Source organism: Salmo trutta, chromosome 15 (genome assembly GCF_901001165.1).
Source record: "Salmo trutta chromosome 15, fSalTru1.1, whole genome shotgun sequence".
NCBI lineage: Eukaryota > Metazoa > Chordata > Actinopteri > Salmoniformes > Salmonidae > Salmo > Salmo trutta.
In genome coordinates, this window is record NC_042971.1 from 60,760,213 (window position 1) to 60,776,411 (window position 16,199).

A 16,199-nucleotide genomic window follows, 5' to 3' on the forward strand; every position below is an offset into this window, starting at 1 on the left:
TATCAGACCTGTATATTAGACCTGTATATCAGACCTGTATATCAGACCTGTATATTAGACCTGTATATTAGACCTGTATATCAGACCTGTATATTAGACCTGTATATTTGACCTGTATATCAGACCTGTATATAAGACCTGTATATCAGACCTGTATATCAGACCTGTATATTAGACCTGTATATCAGACCTGTATATTAGACCTGTATATTAGACCTGTATATCAGACCTGTATATTAGACCTGTATATCAGACCTGACCTGTATATTAGACCTGTATATCAGACCTGTATATCAGACCTGTATATCAGACCTGTATATCAGACCTGTATATCAGACCTGTATATTAGACCTGTATATCAGACCTGTATATCAGACCTGTATATCAGACCTGTATATCAGACCTGTATATCAGACCTGTATATCAGACCTGTATATTAGACCTGTATATCAGACCTGTATATCAGACCTGTATATCAGACCTGTATATCAGACCTGTATATTAGACCTGTATATAAGACCTGTATATCAGACCTGTATATTAGACCTGTATATCAGACCTGACCTGTATATTAGACCTGTATATCAGACCTGACCTGTATATTAGACCTGTATATCAGACCTGACCTGTATATTAGACCTGTATATCAGACCTGTATATTAGACCTGTATATCAGACCTGTATATCAGACCTGTATATTAGACCTGTATATTAGACCTGACCTGTATATTAGACCTGTATATCAGACCTGTATATTAGACCTGTATATTAGACCTGTATATTAGACCTGTATATTAGACCTGTATATCAGACCTGACCTGTATATTAGACCTGTATATCAGACCTGTATATTAGACCTGTATATCAGACCTGTATATCAGACCTGTATATTAGACCTGTATATCAGACCTGACCTGTATATTAGACCTGTATATTAGACCTGTATATCAGACCTGACCTGTATATTAGACCTGTATATTAGACCTGTATATCAGACCTGACCTGTATATTAGACCTGAATATCAGACCTGTATATTAGACCTGTATATCAGACCTGTATATCAGACCTGTATATTAGACCTGTATATTAGACCTGTATATCAGACCTGTATATTAGACCTGTATATTTGACCTGTATATCAGACCTGTATATAAGACCTGTATATCAGACCTGTATATCAGACCTGTATATTAGACCTGTATATCAGACCTGTATATTAGACCTGTATATTAGACCTGTATATCAGACCTGTATATTAGACCTGTATATCAGACCTGTATATTAGACCTGTATATTAGACCTGTATATCAGACCTGTATATCAGACCTGTATATCAGACCTGTATATCAGACCTGTATATCAGACCTGTATATTAGACCTGTATATCAGACCTGTATATCAGACCTGTATATCAGACCTGTATATTAGACCTGTATATCAGACCTGTATATCAGACCTGTATATCAGACCTGTATATTAGACCTGTATATCAGACCTGTATATTAGACCTGTATATTAGACCTGTATATCAGACCTGTATATTAGACCTGTATATCAGACCTGTATATTAGACCTGTATATTAGACCTGTATATCAGACCTGTATATCAGACCTGTATATCAGACCTGTATATCAGACCTGTATATCAGACCTGTATATTAGACCTGTATATCAGACCTGTATATCAGACCTGTATATCAGACCTGTATATTAGACCTGTATATCAGACCTGTATATCAGACCTGTATATTAGACCTGTATATCAGACCTGTATATTAGACCTGTATATTAGACCTGACCTGTATATCAGACCTGTATATCAGACCTGTATATCAGACCTGTATATTAGACCTGTATATTAGACCTGTATATTAGACCTGTATATCAGACCTGTATATTAGACCTGTATATCAGACCTGTATATCAGACCTGTATATCAGACCTGTATATTAGACCTGTATATTAGACCTGTATATTAGACCTGTATATCAGACCTGTATATCAGACCTGTATATCAGACCTGTATATCAGACCTGTATATCAGACCTGTATATTAGACCTGTATATCAGACCTGTATATCAGACCTGTATATCAGACCTGTATATCAGACCTGTATATCAGACCTGTATATCAGACCTGTATATTAGACCTGTATATTAGACCTGTATATTAGACCTGTATATTAGACCTGTATATCAGACCTGTATATCAGACCTGTATATCAGACCTGTATATTAGACCTGTATATTAGACCTGTATATCAGACCTGTATATCAGACCTGTATATTAGACCTGTATATTAGACCTGTATATCAGACCTGTATATCAGACCTGTATATTAGACCTGTATATTAGACCTGTATATCAGACCTGTATATCAGACCTGTATATCAGAGCTGTATATTAGACCTGTATATCAGACCTGTATATTAGACCTGTATATCAGACCTGTATATTAGACCTGTATATCAGACCTGTATATCAGAACTGTATATCAGACCTGTATATCAGACCTGTATATTAGACCTGTATATTAGACCTGTATATTAGACCTGTATATCAGACCTGTATATTAGACCTGTATATCAGACCTGTATATCAGACCTGTATATTAGACCTGTATATCAGACCTGTATATCAGACCTGTATATCAGACCTGTATATTAGACCTGTATATTAGACCTGTATATTAGACCTGTATATCAGACCTGTATATTAGACCTGTATATCAGACCTGTATACTCTAGACCTGTATATAGACTGTATATTAGACCTGTATATCCGACCTGTATATCAGACCTGTATATCAGACCTGTATATCAGACCTGTATATCAGACCTGTATATCAGACCTGTATATCAGACCTGTATATCAGACCTGTATATTAGACCTGTATATCAGACCTGTATATCAGACCTGTATATTAGACCTGTATATCAGACCTGTATATTAGACCTGTATATTAGACTGTATATCAGACCTGTATATTCAGACCTGTATATCAGACCTGTATATCGACCTGTATATCAGACCTGTATATTCAGACCTGTATATCAGACCTGTATATTAGACCTGTATATCAGACCTGTATATTAGACCTGTATATCAGACCTGTATATTAGACCTGTATATTAGACCTGTATATCAGACCTGTATATTCAGACCTGTATATTAGACCTGTATATCAGACCTGTATATCAGACCTGTATATCAGACCTGTATATCAGACCTGTATATATAGACCTGTATATCAGACCTGTATATCAGACCTGTATATCAGACCTGTATATCAGACCTGTATATTAGAACCTGTATATTAGGACCTGTATATTAGACCTGTATATCAGCCCTGTATATCAGACCTGTATATCAGACCTGTATATTCAGACCTGTATATTAGACCTGTATATTAGACCTGTATATTCAGACCTGTATATCAGACCTGTATATAGACCTGTATATCAGACTTTATATCAGACCTGTTATATCAGACCTGTATATTAGACCTGTATATTAGCCGTATTCAGACCTGTATATCAGACCGGTATATCAGACCTGTATATAGACCTGTATATCCAGACCTGTATATTAGACCTGTATATCAGACCTGTATATCAGACCTGTATATCAGACCTGTATATTAGACCTGTATATTAGACCTGTATATTCAGAACCTGTATATCAGACCTGTATATTAGACCTGTATATCAGACCTGTATACTAGACCTGTATATTAGACCTGATATTAGACCTGTATATTAGACCTGTATATAGACCTGTATCTTCAGACCTGTATATCAGACCTGTATATCAGACCTGTATATCAGACCTGTATATCAGACCTGTATATCAGACCTGTATATCAGACCTGTATATTAGACCTGTATATCAGACCTGTATATCAGACCTGTATATTAGACCTGTATATCAGACCTGTATATTAGACCTGTATATCAGACCTGTATATCAGACCTGTATATCAGACCTGTATATTAGACCTGTATATCAGACCTGTATATCAGACCTGTATATCAGACCTGTATATTAGACCTGTATATTAGACCTGTATATTAGACCTGTATATCAGACCTGTATATTAGACCTGTATATCAGACCTGTATATTAGACCTGTATATCAGACCTGTATATTAGACCTGTATATCAGACCTGTATATCAGACCTGTATATCAGACCTGTATATCAGACCTGTATATCAGACCTGTATATCAGACCTGTATATCAGACCTGTATATCAGACCTGTTATACCTGTATACGACCTGTATATCAGACCTGTATATCAGACCTGTAAATCAGACCTGTATATCAGACCTGTATATCAGACCTGTATATCAGACCTGTAAATCAGACCTGTATATAGACCTGTATATCAGACCTGTATATCAGACCTGTATATCAGACCTGTATATTAGACCTGTCTATCAGACCTGTATATCAGACCTGTATATCCAGACCTGTATATCAGACCTGTATATTAGACCTGTATATCAGACCTGTATATCAGACCTGTATATCAGACCTGTATATCAGACCGGTATATAGACCTGTATATCAGACCTGTATATTAGACCTGTATATCGACTCTGTATATCAGACCTGTATATCAGACCTGTATATCAGAACTGTATATCAGACCTGTATATCAAGACCTGTATATCAGACCTGTATATCAGACCTGTATATCTAGACCTGTATATTAGACCTGTATATCAGACCTGTATATTAGACCTGTATATCAGACCTGTATATTAGACCTGTATATTAGACGTATATTAAGACTGTATATCGACCTGTATATCAGACCTGTATATCAGACCTGTATATTAGACCTGTATATCAGACCTGTATATCAGACCTGTATATCAGACCTGTATATTAGACCAGTATATCAGACCTGTATATCAGACCTGTATATTAGACCTGTATATCAGACCTGTATATCAGACCTGTATATCAGACCTGTATATCAGACCTGTATATCAGACCTGTATATCAGACCTGTATATTAGACCTGTATATCAGACCTGTATATTAGACCTGTATATTAGACCTGTATATCAGACCTGTATATTAGACCTGTATATCAGACCTGTATATCAGACCTGTATATCAGACCTGTATATTAGACCTGTATATTAGACCTGTATATCAGACCTGTATATCAGACCTGTATATCAGACCTGTATATCAGACCTGTATATCAGACCTGTATATTAGACCTGTATATTAGACCTGTATATCAGACCTGTATATCAGACCTGTATATCAGACCTGTATATTAGACCTGTATATTAGACCTGTATATTAGACCTGTATATCAGACCTGTATATCAGACCTGTATATTAGACCTGTATATCAGACCTGTATATCAGATTCTCATGTTTGTTTTTTTATTTCTACTCTCGTATTTCACGTTTTTTTTCTTATCTATATTCCTTCCTTTATTGTTGGGAAAGAGCTCGCAAGTTAAGCATTTCACTGTATTGTTTTACACCTGCTGTATCCTGTACATGTGACAATAAACCTTGAAATATCAAATAAACAAACACACACATTTACAAATCTGATAGTAATAAGTTAATATGAGTTTGTATCTGTACAATTCACACATTCCTGAAAGATATCCCTCCCCAATGGGTGAAGGAAGTTGGCCTCATTGAGCAGAATATGCACTAAATCTGTTATCACATCCTGCTTGCAATGATTTAAAAAACCACTAGATGGCAAATAATGAGCTTGAAATGGCCAGCCCAGTACAAACTGAGGAAGTGCTTGATGCTGAATTACTTCCTGACTGACTGGGTGGATGGCATCAGATTTCCAAACAAAACAGTTGATGTGGCAGTGCTCATAGCTGCTATTTTTAACTGCAATGTTAAAAGTGTTTCTGTTGTTGATGATATTTTGATTGACATATAGGGCATATACAGTACATACAATACAATATTGTTTATGCTTCTGATAATATTTTTGAAAGTTTACATTTAAGTTCGTAAAAGTTTTGTGCTACTTCTTGAAATGTATGGCGTCGTCAAAGGATACATCTGTGAATCCCAGATGACCAATTACCCAGGCTGCATCACAACCGGCCGTGATCGGGTGTCCCATAGGGCGGCGCACAATTGGCCCAGCGTCGTCTGGGTTTGGCCGGGGTAGGCCGTCATTGTAATTAAGAATGTGTTCTTAATTGACTTGCCCAGTTAAATAAAGGTTAAATAACAAAACAAAAAAAAGACCAATAGACTGTAACACGATATATTCTCTCCTCCCACTCCTACTCCTGTATTACCCATCATGCATGTCATTACGGGGTTTAGTGAGCTTGGTCTATAGGCACTGCTGCTAAATGCTTTCCGTTCAGTCCACAGGTCCTAACAACGTATGGTTTAAAATAGCCTGCTTCCATCCCTTTGTGGGCATGACGTTCTCTCATTAAAATACAAAACATGAATCATCATCTATATTGTGGTCAATAGTTACAAATAGTTTACAGTGGAGATAAAGAAAAAAGTTAAAGGACAAGTGGATTATGTTGGATTACAGCATAACACAGTACAGTACAGTATTTAATCACTTAGCCTATTTGCTGTGTTCTTGACTTAAATCTTGTGGGGGGAAAAAAAATGTCCTGAAACAAACATTTTGTGGTCTGCTTGGAAATAGCTTACTTTCTGCTGCTCTGGATAATGTTTCTGAAAGAGAAATATAGAGGCTTAAGAAAAACAACAGAACCAGAGTTGAGACTATTTCTTCCCTTCATACCCCGCCATTTGTGGTGTGAAACCTCATTCTTCTCTTGTTAGTCATTGAAAGTGGTGAAATGACGTGCTACTTTCCTCACGAGTAACTACGGACAAAATAGACCCCCCACCCCCCAAAAAAGCACTCGTATTGTTTCAATAGGACTACAACGATTGATAGTTGTTTGTTAAAAAGTGAGAAAACAAGTGAGAGAAAGTGTATGAAGAGTGAGCGTGAGAGACAGAGAACAAGAGAGAGAAAAAGATGTGAGAACATGGTTTGTGTGGAGGAAGGGGGGAGCTTGGAGAGATACTGTAAGTGTGCTGTAGCCCATTCCTAGCAGCCTCTGTGGTCGGCTAACTCAAGTATATCCACGCTAGACATTGCAGTGGAAAGAGAGAGTTTGAATGCACTATTATTTTACGTTTGTTATTTAGTTGTTTCTATTTGTTGACCTGCCAAAATGCTTGGATTCAAGGGCCTAACTATTGTTAATTACTCAGACCATAGAATACACAGGCCTACTCCATTGTAGATTTTTGTACAAATATACTGTATACCACTGTTCAATAATACCTACCATGAATGGCTACCCCCTATCTCTAGAAAACCACATATGGAAAACCTTGGAAAGATGTTATACTTGACCAAAAGAGTACTGGTACACCTATATCAACATTAGTAGCCTTAACTTACTGTACAGTATTTTCCTCCCTGTTGAGGGTAACTATAGAGACGTCTCAGATGCTTATATGACGAAGACGGTCCCCCTGCAAAGAGCCAATGAACAGTGTGAATATGGCGTGTGGGTTACTCCCAGTCCGCCACAGCGAGACGGGCGAAGGGAGGGAGGGAGGGGACTGGGGAAGGGAGGGAGTGGACGGGCGAAGGGAGGGAGGGAGGGAGGGGAGGGGCGAAGGGAGGGAGGGAGGGGACTGGGGAAGGGAGGGAGTGGACGGGCGAAGGGAGGGAGGGAGGGAGGGGAGGGGCGAAGGGAGGGAGGGAGGGGAGGGGACTGGGGAAGGGAGGGAGGGGACGGCGGAGGGAGGGGACTGGGGAAGGGAGGGAGGGGACTGGAGACTGGGGAAAGAAAACGCTCATAAGCAGTAATGGTTACTGGGCTTCGCCTAACAAACTGGGGATTGACAGGCAAACCCGAAACAAATGTTTAAAAGTATTATTTTTTTCTTCAACGCAGGATTTTGTTGCTTTTAACCACATGATCTTTAACGGATATTTTGTTGTTGTTGATCGAAGGACATTAACCTGTTGCATCCTTTCCGACAGTCTCGCGGCAGCGGGCAACTTTAAGATGTTCTATTGTGGATGCGATGACGTTCGGTGTCGTCGGTTTGCGCTTCTGTAGGAAAGTCGGACTGCGAACATTTTTCCTTCAAGCTCTTTAGTGTCATACATTGCTCGGTAAGTTGACTAATTGTATTTATTTTTCCAAAGGTTGGGCTTTCTTTTATAACGTTTATTTAGCATAAAAGTTTCTGGACGTGCAAAGAGGCTGTGTAGTACTAACCGATCACTCGCTCTTCACAACCGACACCGTACTAGTGTTCTAGCTTTGTTATCATGGGGTTAAAGCCAACCTTCTTTTTTTCACACAGGAATGTGCGGAAACACCCCTTAAAAAAAATATATATATATATATATATATAATTTAGTCTGTTACTTTTCGTTACTTGTCTTTTAATGGTTACATAGTTGCTGCGTTTTAGTGGAAACTTCACATATGTGGTTTGAACGTAGCGTGGAATGTGTGTTGCAACAACGTTGTAAAGGAAGGTATCGCTCGAGGAGAAATGCTGTAGCACGAGATGCCACAGGATGGAACCAAAAAAAAACCAGTATCAGCACTCTGAAGTAGCCAGCTGAACCTACTGCAACACTGCTCTGTGTACATGTTGATACAATGTTTCAACTTGAATCTAAAAGGTCTAATGTATAATATTAATCATCATTCCAAATGAAAGGCTCACAGTTGCATTAGAAGCCAGTGTTGAAATCCACTAAGGTTCATTTGTCGGTTCTGTCATATTGTAGGTTACATATAAGGCCTGTATCATCTAAAAGCTGTGAAATCATCATGTGGCCTACAGCTAGATAATCTAACACGTGTTCAATTAGATTCATGCATCATGACTCAATATAGAATTTCACTGTTCCTTGAATCTCACTTAACTTTCAGATTTTTAAATAGAGAATCATCCACCTATCTAGTCTTGGTTCCTTGGTTGACAACATTGCATAAAGCCTAATGCAGTTCTCCTCTCCCCCTGTCCTTAACTATAAGATGTTTGGAAAGTCAACACTCAGGTTTGGGATATTTGTCCCATATAACAGAAGTTATTTTTTGGCCATGCAGCAACTAATGAGCAAAGTCCCAATTTTAACAAGGCAAAGTTTGATTAGGAAGGTGTTACTTTGCTGTCTCCTTTATCACTGGTAGGCTAAAAGGCAGTTTTTATGTTTGAGTTCTAAAACTATGGGGAAAACCAACATGTTGTATGTACATGGTACACATTGTGTGTGTATATATATATATATATCATCCAACTAAATGTTTACATCCAGGCTTCTTTCTTGACAATACAACAACAATAAGAAATACAAAAACATAAGAATAGGAACATTGAGTCTTGGGTAAGGTTGCAACATTCCAAAAACTTTCTGGGAACTTTACCCAGATGTTTCAGAAGTTCCCGTTAAAGTCAGTAATGTCAGAAATCCCAGAATCAGGAGTGAAGGTGGGGGAGGGGGGGATGTGAGGTTTAGTAAAAACCATGAGCTGCATGTCACTGTCTCCATGGTAATGCTGTGATGAGCAGGAATGGGCGGATGAGGTGAAGACCAATAGAGTGCTGCGGGGGATGGAGAGGGGGAGAGAGATGACTGAAGGGCTTAGTAATGATGGACCTGCTTTATGTCTAGCTGCCTGTCATCAAAACATCAACAACAGGACAGGATGTTTCCCCCCCCCCCCCACATTTAAAGGAGAATGAGTGACAGAGCGAAAGCTGTTGCTCTTTCACTTGACCAGGAAAGCCGTTGCTCTTTCACTTGACCAGGAAAGCCGTTGCTCTTGTGAGTTTGAGGGATTTCTGGGAAGTTCGGAAAGGAAGGTGTGTGTGTTTGCTATCTCCTTTTTAAAAAAAAAATCTCTAGTAGGCCTAAAAAGCAGAGAAAAATGGCAGTAAAATCTGAGGCAACTTATGTTATCTGACTGATTCAGTCTTATTCACCCACTTGAAAATGTAATTTTACAGAGTGGGTTGTTTTTCATGGTGAGTAACTGCATCAGTCAGACCAGCGAGAGGAAAAACACTACAGCACCACAGAATAGGGCTACGTCCCACATGCCAGCCTATTCCTTATGTAGTGCACTACTTTTGACCAGGGTCCATAGCGCTCTTCTCAAAAATAGTGCACTAGTCACTCTACCTACATGTACATATTACCTTGACTAACCTGTGTCCCCGCAGATTGACTCTGTACCTCTACCCCCTGTATAAAGCCTCGTCACTGTTGCTCTTTAATTATTAGTTATTTTTCTCTTGTCTGTTTTATTTTTTCAGTTTATTTTAGTAAATACTTTAATACTTCTTAAAACTGCATTGTTGGTTAAGAGCTTGGAAGTAAGCATTTCACTGTAAAGGTTTACACCTGTTGTATTTGGCGAATGTGACAAATACAATTTGATTTAGGGAATAGGGTGCCATTTGGGACAACCTAAGACTAGGAACTCTTAAGTTAAGATCCTTCTAGTGACTGTTACCATGTAGACCATAGTAGTCTTAGTTAATATCCTTCTTGTGACTGTTACCATGTAGACCATAGTAGTCTTAGTTAAGATCCTTCTAGTGACTGTTACCATGTAGACCATAGTAGTCTTAGTTAAGATCCTTCTAGTGACTGTTACCATGTAGACCATAGTAGTCTTAGTTAAGATCCTTCTAGTGACTGTTACCATGTAGACCATAGTAGTCTTAGTTAATATCCTTCTTGTGACTGTTACCATGTAGACCATAGTAGTCTTAGTTAAGATCCTTCTAGTGACTGTTACCATGTAGACCATAGTAGTCTTAGTTAAGATCCTTCTAGTGACTGTTACCATGTAGACCATAGTAGTCTTAGTTAATATCCTTCTTGTGACTGTTACCATGTAGACCATAGTAGTCTTAGTTAAGATCCTTCTAGTGACTGTTACCATGTAGACCATAGTAGTCTTAGTTAAGATCCTTCTAGTGACTGTTACCATGTAGACCATAGTAGTCTTAGTTAAGATCCTTCTAGTGACTGTTACCATGTAGACCATAGTAGTCTTAGTTAAGATCCTTCTAGTGACTGTTACCATGTAGACCATAGTAGTCTTAGTTAAGATCCTTCTAGTGACTGTTACCATGTAGACCATAGTAGTCTTAGTTAAGATCCTTCTAGTGACTGTTACCATGTAGACCATAGTAGTCTTAGTTAAGATCCTTCTAGTGACTGTTACCATGTAGACCATAGTAGTCTTAGTTAAGATCCTTCTAGTGACTGTTACCATGTAGACCATAGTAGTCTTAGTTAAGATCCTTCTAGTGACTGTTACCATGTAGACCATAGTAGTCTTAGTTAAGATCCTTCTAGTGACTGTTACCATGTAGACCATAGTAGTCTTACTTAAGATCCTTCTAGTGACTGTTACCATGTAGACCATAGTAGTCTTAGTTAAGATCCTTCTTGTGACTGTTACCATGTAGACCATAGTAGTCTTAGTTAAGATCCTTCTAGTGACTGTTACCATGTAGACCATAGTAGTCTTAGTTAAGATCCTTCTTGTGACTGTTACCATGTAGACCATAGTAGTCTTAGTTAAGATCCTTCTAGTGACTGTTACCATGTAGACCATAGTAGTCTTAGTTAAGATCCTTCTAGTGACTGTTACCATGTAGACCATAGTAGTCTTAGTTAAGATCCTTCTAGTGACTGTTACCATGTAGACCATAGTAGTCTTAGTTAAGATCCTTCTAGTGACTGTTACCATGTAGACCATAGTAGTCTTAGTTAATATCCTTCTAGTGACTGTTACCATGTAGACCATAGTAGTCTTAGTTAAGATCCTTCTAGTGACTGTTACCATGTAGACCATAGTAGTCTTAGTTAAGATCCTTCTAGTGACTGTTACCATGTAGACCATAGTAGTCTTAGTTAAGATCCTTCTTGTGACTGTTACCATGTAGACCATAGTAGTCTTAGTTAAGATCCTTCTAGTGACTGTTACCATGTAGACCATAGTAGTCTTAGTTAAGATCCTTCTAGTGACTGTTACCATGTAGACCATAGTAGTCTTACTTAAGATCCTTCTTGTGACTGTTACCATGTTTCCATCCACAGTTTTTATGCGAGTAAAGTCATAACATGTTAACAATAAATCATGACAGCTGTGATGGAAACAGTACAATTTAATAAATACCGTAATGTACACGAAGGCATTTTTGGCAGAATAGATGGATGCAGTTCAATGCTTGATTAATATAATTCACCAATACATTTTCTTGGTAGTCAAAAAAATCTTGCTCATTGTTTGCTGCCTCCACCCGTTCGGGATGAACTGTTTTATGGTCGACTAAGGCTGGAAATGTCAATACAATCAAACTAGCAAGGGCAATGATCACAAGTCAGTCATAAGGTGGCAAATAGGCTAGCGTCTACCTGTCAAACCCAAAGCCTGTGGGCCGACTAGGACAACCAAGCGAGTCAACAGTTGAGCCAGTTACTTTATGAAATTACATTTACCAATGCCAGCACATCAGGCTTTAACTTCAATTGCTCTGAAATTGGTTTGTCCCGTTTACAACGCACAGTGGAGGGGAAAGTGTAGTTCTACAGACTCACGCCACAGTCTTAGCTAAGCTACTAAAATGTTGCAGTCTGGCTTTGGTTTTTAAAGCTTCATAATGAATAAACCAAAAAACTAAACCTGCAACAAAACACCATGCAGAGAACAAGCATGTAGGCCTATTACAGCAACAGTAGAACATGTAGGGCCTGTTACAGCAACAGTAGAACATGTAGGGCCTGTTACAGCAACAGTATAACATGTAGGGCCTGTTACAGCAACAGTAGAACATGTAGGGCCTATTACAGCAACAGTAGAACATGTAGGGCCTGTTACAGCAACAGTAGAACATGTAGGGCCTGTTACAACAACAGTAGAACATGTAGGGCCTGTTACAGCAACAGTAGAACATGTAGGGCCTGTTACAGCAACAGTAGAACATGTAGGGCCTGTTACAGCAACAGTAGAATATGTAGGGCCTGTTACAGCAACAGTAGAGCATGTAGGGCCTGTTACAGCAACAGTAGAGCATGTAGGGCCTGTTACAGCAACAGTAGAACATGTAGGGCCTGTTACAACAACAGTAGAACATGTAGGGCCTGTTACAACAACAGTAGAACATGTAGGGCCTGTTACAACAACAGTAGAACATGTAGGGCCTGTTACAACAACAGTAGAACATATAGGGCCTGTTACAGCAACAGTAGAACATGTAGGGCCTGTTACAGCAACAGTAGAACATGTAGGGCCTGTTACAACAACAGTAGAACATGTAGGGCCTGTTACAGCAACAGTAGAACATGTAGGGCCTGTTACAGCAACAGTAGAACATGTAGGGCCTGTTACAACAACAGTAGAACATGTAGGGCCTGTTACAACAACAGTAGAACATGTAGGGCCTGTTACAGCAACAGTAGAACATGTAGGGCCTGTTACAGCAACAGTAGAGCATGTAGGGCCTGTTACAGCAACAGTAGAGCATGTAGGGCCTGTTACAGCAACAGTAGAGCATGTAGGGCCTGTTACAACAACAGTAGAACATGTAGGGCCTGTTACAACAACAGTAGAACATGTAGGGCCTGTTACAACAACAGTAGAACATGTAGGGCCTGTTACAACAACAGTAGAACATGTAGGGCCTGTTACAGCAACAGTAGAGCATGTAGGGCCTGTTACAGCAACAGTAGAATATGTAGGGCCTGTTACAGCAACAGTAGAACATGTAGGGCCTGTTACAGCAACAGTAGAACATGTAGGGCCTGTTACAGCAACAGTAGAACATGTAGGGCCTGTTACAGCAACAGTAGAACATGTAGGGCCTGTTACAGCAACAGTAGAACATGTAGGGCCTGTTACAGCAACAGTAGAACATGTAGGGCCTGTTACAGCAACAGTAGAACATGTAGGGCCTGTTACAACAACAGTAGAACATGTAGGGCCTGTTACAACAACAGTAGAACATGTAGGGCCTGTTACAGCAACAGTAGAACATGTAGGGCCTGTTACAGCAACAGTAGAGCATGTAGGGCCTGTTACAGCAACAGTAGAACATGTAGGGCCTGTTACAGCAACAGTAGAACATGTAGGGCCTGTTACAGCAACAGTAGAACATGTAGGGCCTGTTACAGCAACAGTAGAACATGTAGGGCCTGTTACAGCAACAGTAGAACATGTAGGGCCTGTTACAGCAACAGTAGAACATGTTGGGCCTGTTACAGCAACAGTAGAACATGTAGGGCCTGTTACAGCAACAGTAGAACATGTAGGGCCTGTTACAGCAACAGCAGAACATGTAGGGCCTGTTACAGCAACAGCAGAACATGTAGGGCCTGTTACAGCAACAGTAGAACATGTAGGGCCTGTTACAGCAACAGTAGAACATGTAGGGCCTGTTACAGCAACAGTGGAACATGTAGCCTAGGCTGGCTACTTAACTACAGGACATTTTGAGTGCACCGTACAGCAATGCTGCATTCAACTGCACTGGTGATCCATGCTGTGCAAAAAAATGAAAAACATGTTTGAAGTTTAAATGTTACAACATCTTATAGCTGCATTTTTGATATTTTGAAGTTATTAAATACTTTTTGTTTAGTCGCATATTTTGCACATCTGCAAGCATAGCAGCAAAGGCTGAATAAATATTATTTTTTGTTTTAATTTTAAAACGCTATATACAGCATCCTGTGGACATTTATAAAGGGACACGTTTTTTTCTAATAAAACAATGTCCAGTTTGGGTCGCAGTTGCACATGTAAAATACAATTATTATTTTTTTCACTGATTTATTCTCCTCATTGTTTTTCACTGCTTACAGCTAGAGATGCAGGTGTCATTTGGTTAGCTAGCAAGAAATGTGAATTGCTTTGCTAGCTATTCTGAACATGAATGACTGTTATCCACAATTAGCATATCTGTTGTCAGTCAAATGTATTTGTCAGGCAGGCAAGTTCCCTTTCAGTTGTCAAAACGTGGGTTGGGACAAGCGTGCATTGGCAGGCAAACTGCAGGAGGACGAGCAGGCTACTGTTCCCCATCATTTATCAGTGCAGTTGACCGCCAACTAGCTGGAAAAGTTTGATGGCATTTATCTAGTGTTACCTCGTTAGAATTTAGCGCATCTCACTCTGGCTAGCATTAGTTGTTGATCTTGTTGTTGTTGTGCATAGGCTCTGTCCATCAGTTGCCTATCTTTTAATGGTGTTTTATCAATAGGACTGTACATTTCCCAAATGTAAGGACTCTCGTGGTATTTGCAGAAATCCATTCAGGTGTGGCTTTTGGCAAGTGTATGATGGCAGGCCCATGCGGCAAATGGTATAGGCCTAATGTAGCTCTGATTGGCTATATATAGCCCACCGGTCTGTGTAGACTCTGGTCCTGGACAAGACAGATGTTTTTATTAGGTTTTATTTACTGCATTGTCTATTAATTGTCCAAACGAACAGCTGTTTTCCCACTCTATATTGCTACAGAATTTTCACAAATTCCCTTTTTTTTTTTTTTTTTTTTTTACTATTTTCTACATTGTAGAATAATAGTGAAGACATCAAAACTATGAAATAACACATGAAATCATGTAGTAACCAAAAAAGTATTAAACAAATCAAAATATATTTTTGATTCTTCCAAGTAGCCACCCTTTGCCTTCAAATCAAATGTATTTATATAGCCCTTCTTACATCAGTTGATATCTCGAAGTGCTGTACAGAAACCCAGCCTAAAATCTCAAACTGCAAGCAATGCAGGTGTAGAAGCACGGTGGCTAGGAAAAACTCCCTAGAAAGGCCAAAACCTAGGAAGAAACCTAGAGTGGAACCAGGCTATGAGGGGTGGCCAGTCCTCTTCTGGCTGTGCCGGGTGGAGATTATAACAGAACATGGCCAAGATGTTCAAATGTTCATAAATGACCAGCATGGTCAAATAATAATAATCACAGTAGTTGTCGAGGGTGCAACAAGTCAGCACCTCGAGTAAATGTCAGTTGGCTTTCCATAGCCGATCATTGAGAGTATCTCTACCGCTCCTGCTGTCTCTAGAGTTGAAAACAGCAGGTCTGGGACAGGTAGCACGTCCGGTGAACAGGTCAGGGTTCCATAGCCGGA

At 39.3% G+C, this 16,199-nt stretch overlaps 1 protein-coding gene across 5 annotated transcripts in view; it reads left to right on the forward strand.

Moving 5' to 3' along the window:
* Window positions 1-7,845: 7,845 nt before the first annotated feature.
* Window positions 7,846-16,199, forward strand: part of ptpn13 (protein tyrosine phosphatase non-receptor type 13) — a 149,915-nt gene continuing 141,561 nt past the window's right edge. For 4 of the 5 annotated variants that reach the window (XM_029692418.1, XM_029692414.1, XM_029692417.1 and 1 more), the window contains exon 1: window positions 7,846-8,185. The gene's annotated coding sequence lies outside the window, so the exon portion shown is untranslated. The remainder of the gene's footprint in view (window positions 8,186-16,199) is intronic. The other variant, XM_029692413.1, reaches the window with a different exon arrangement.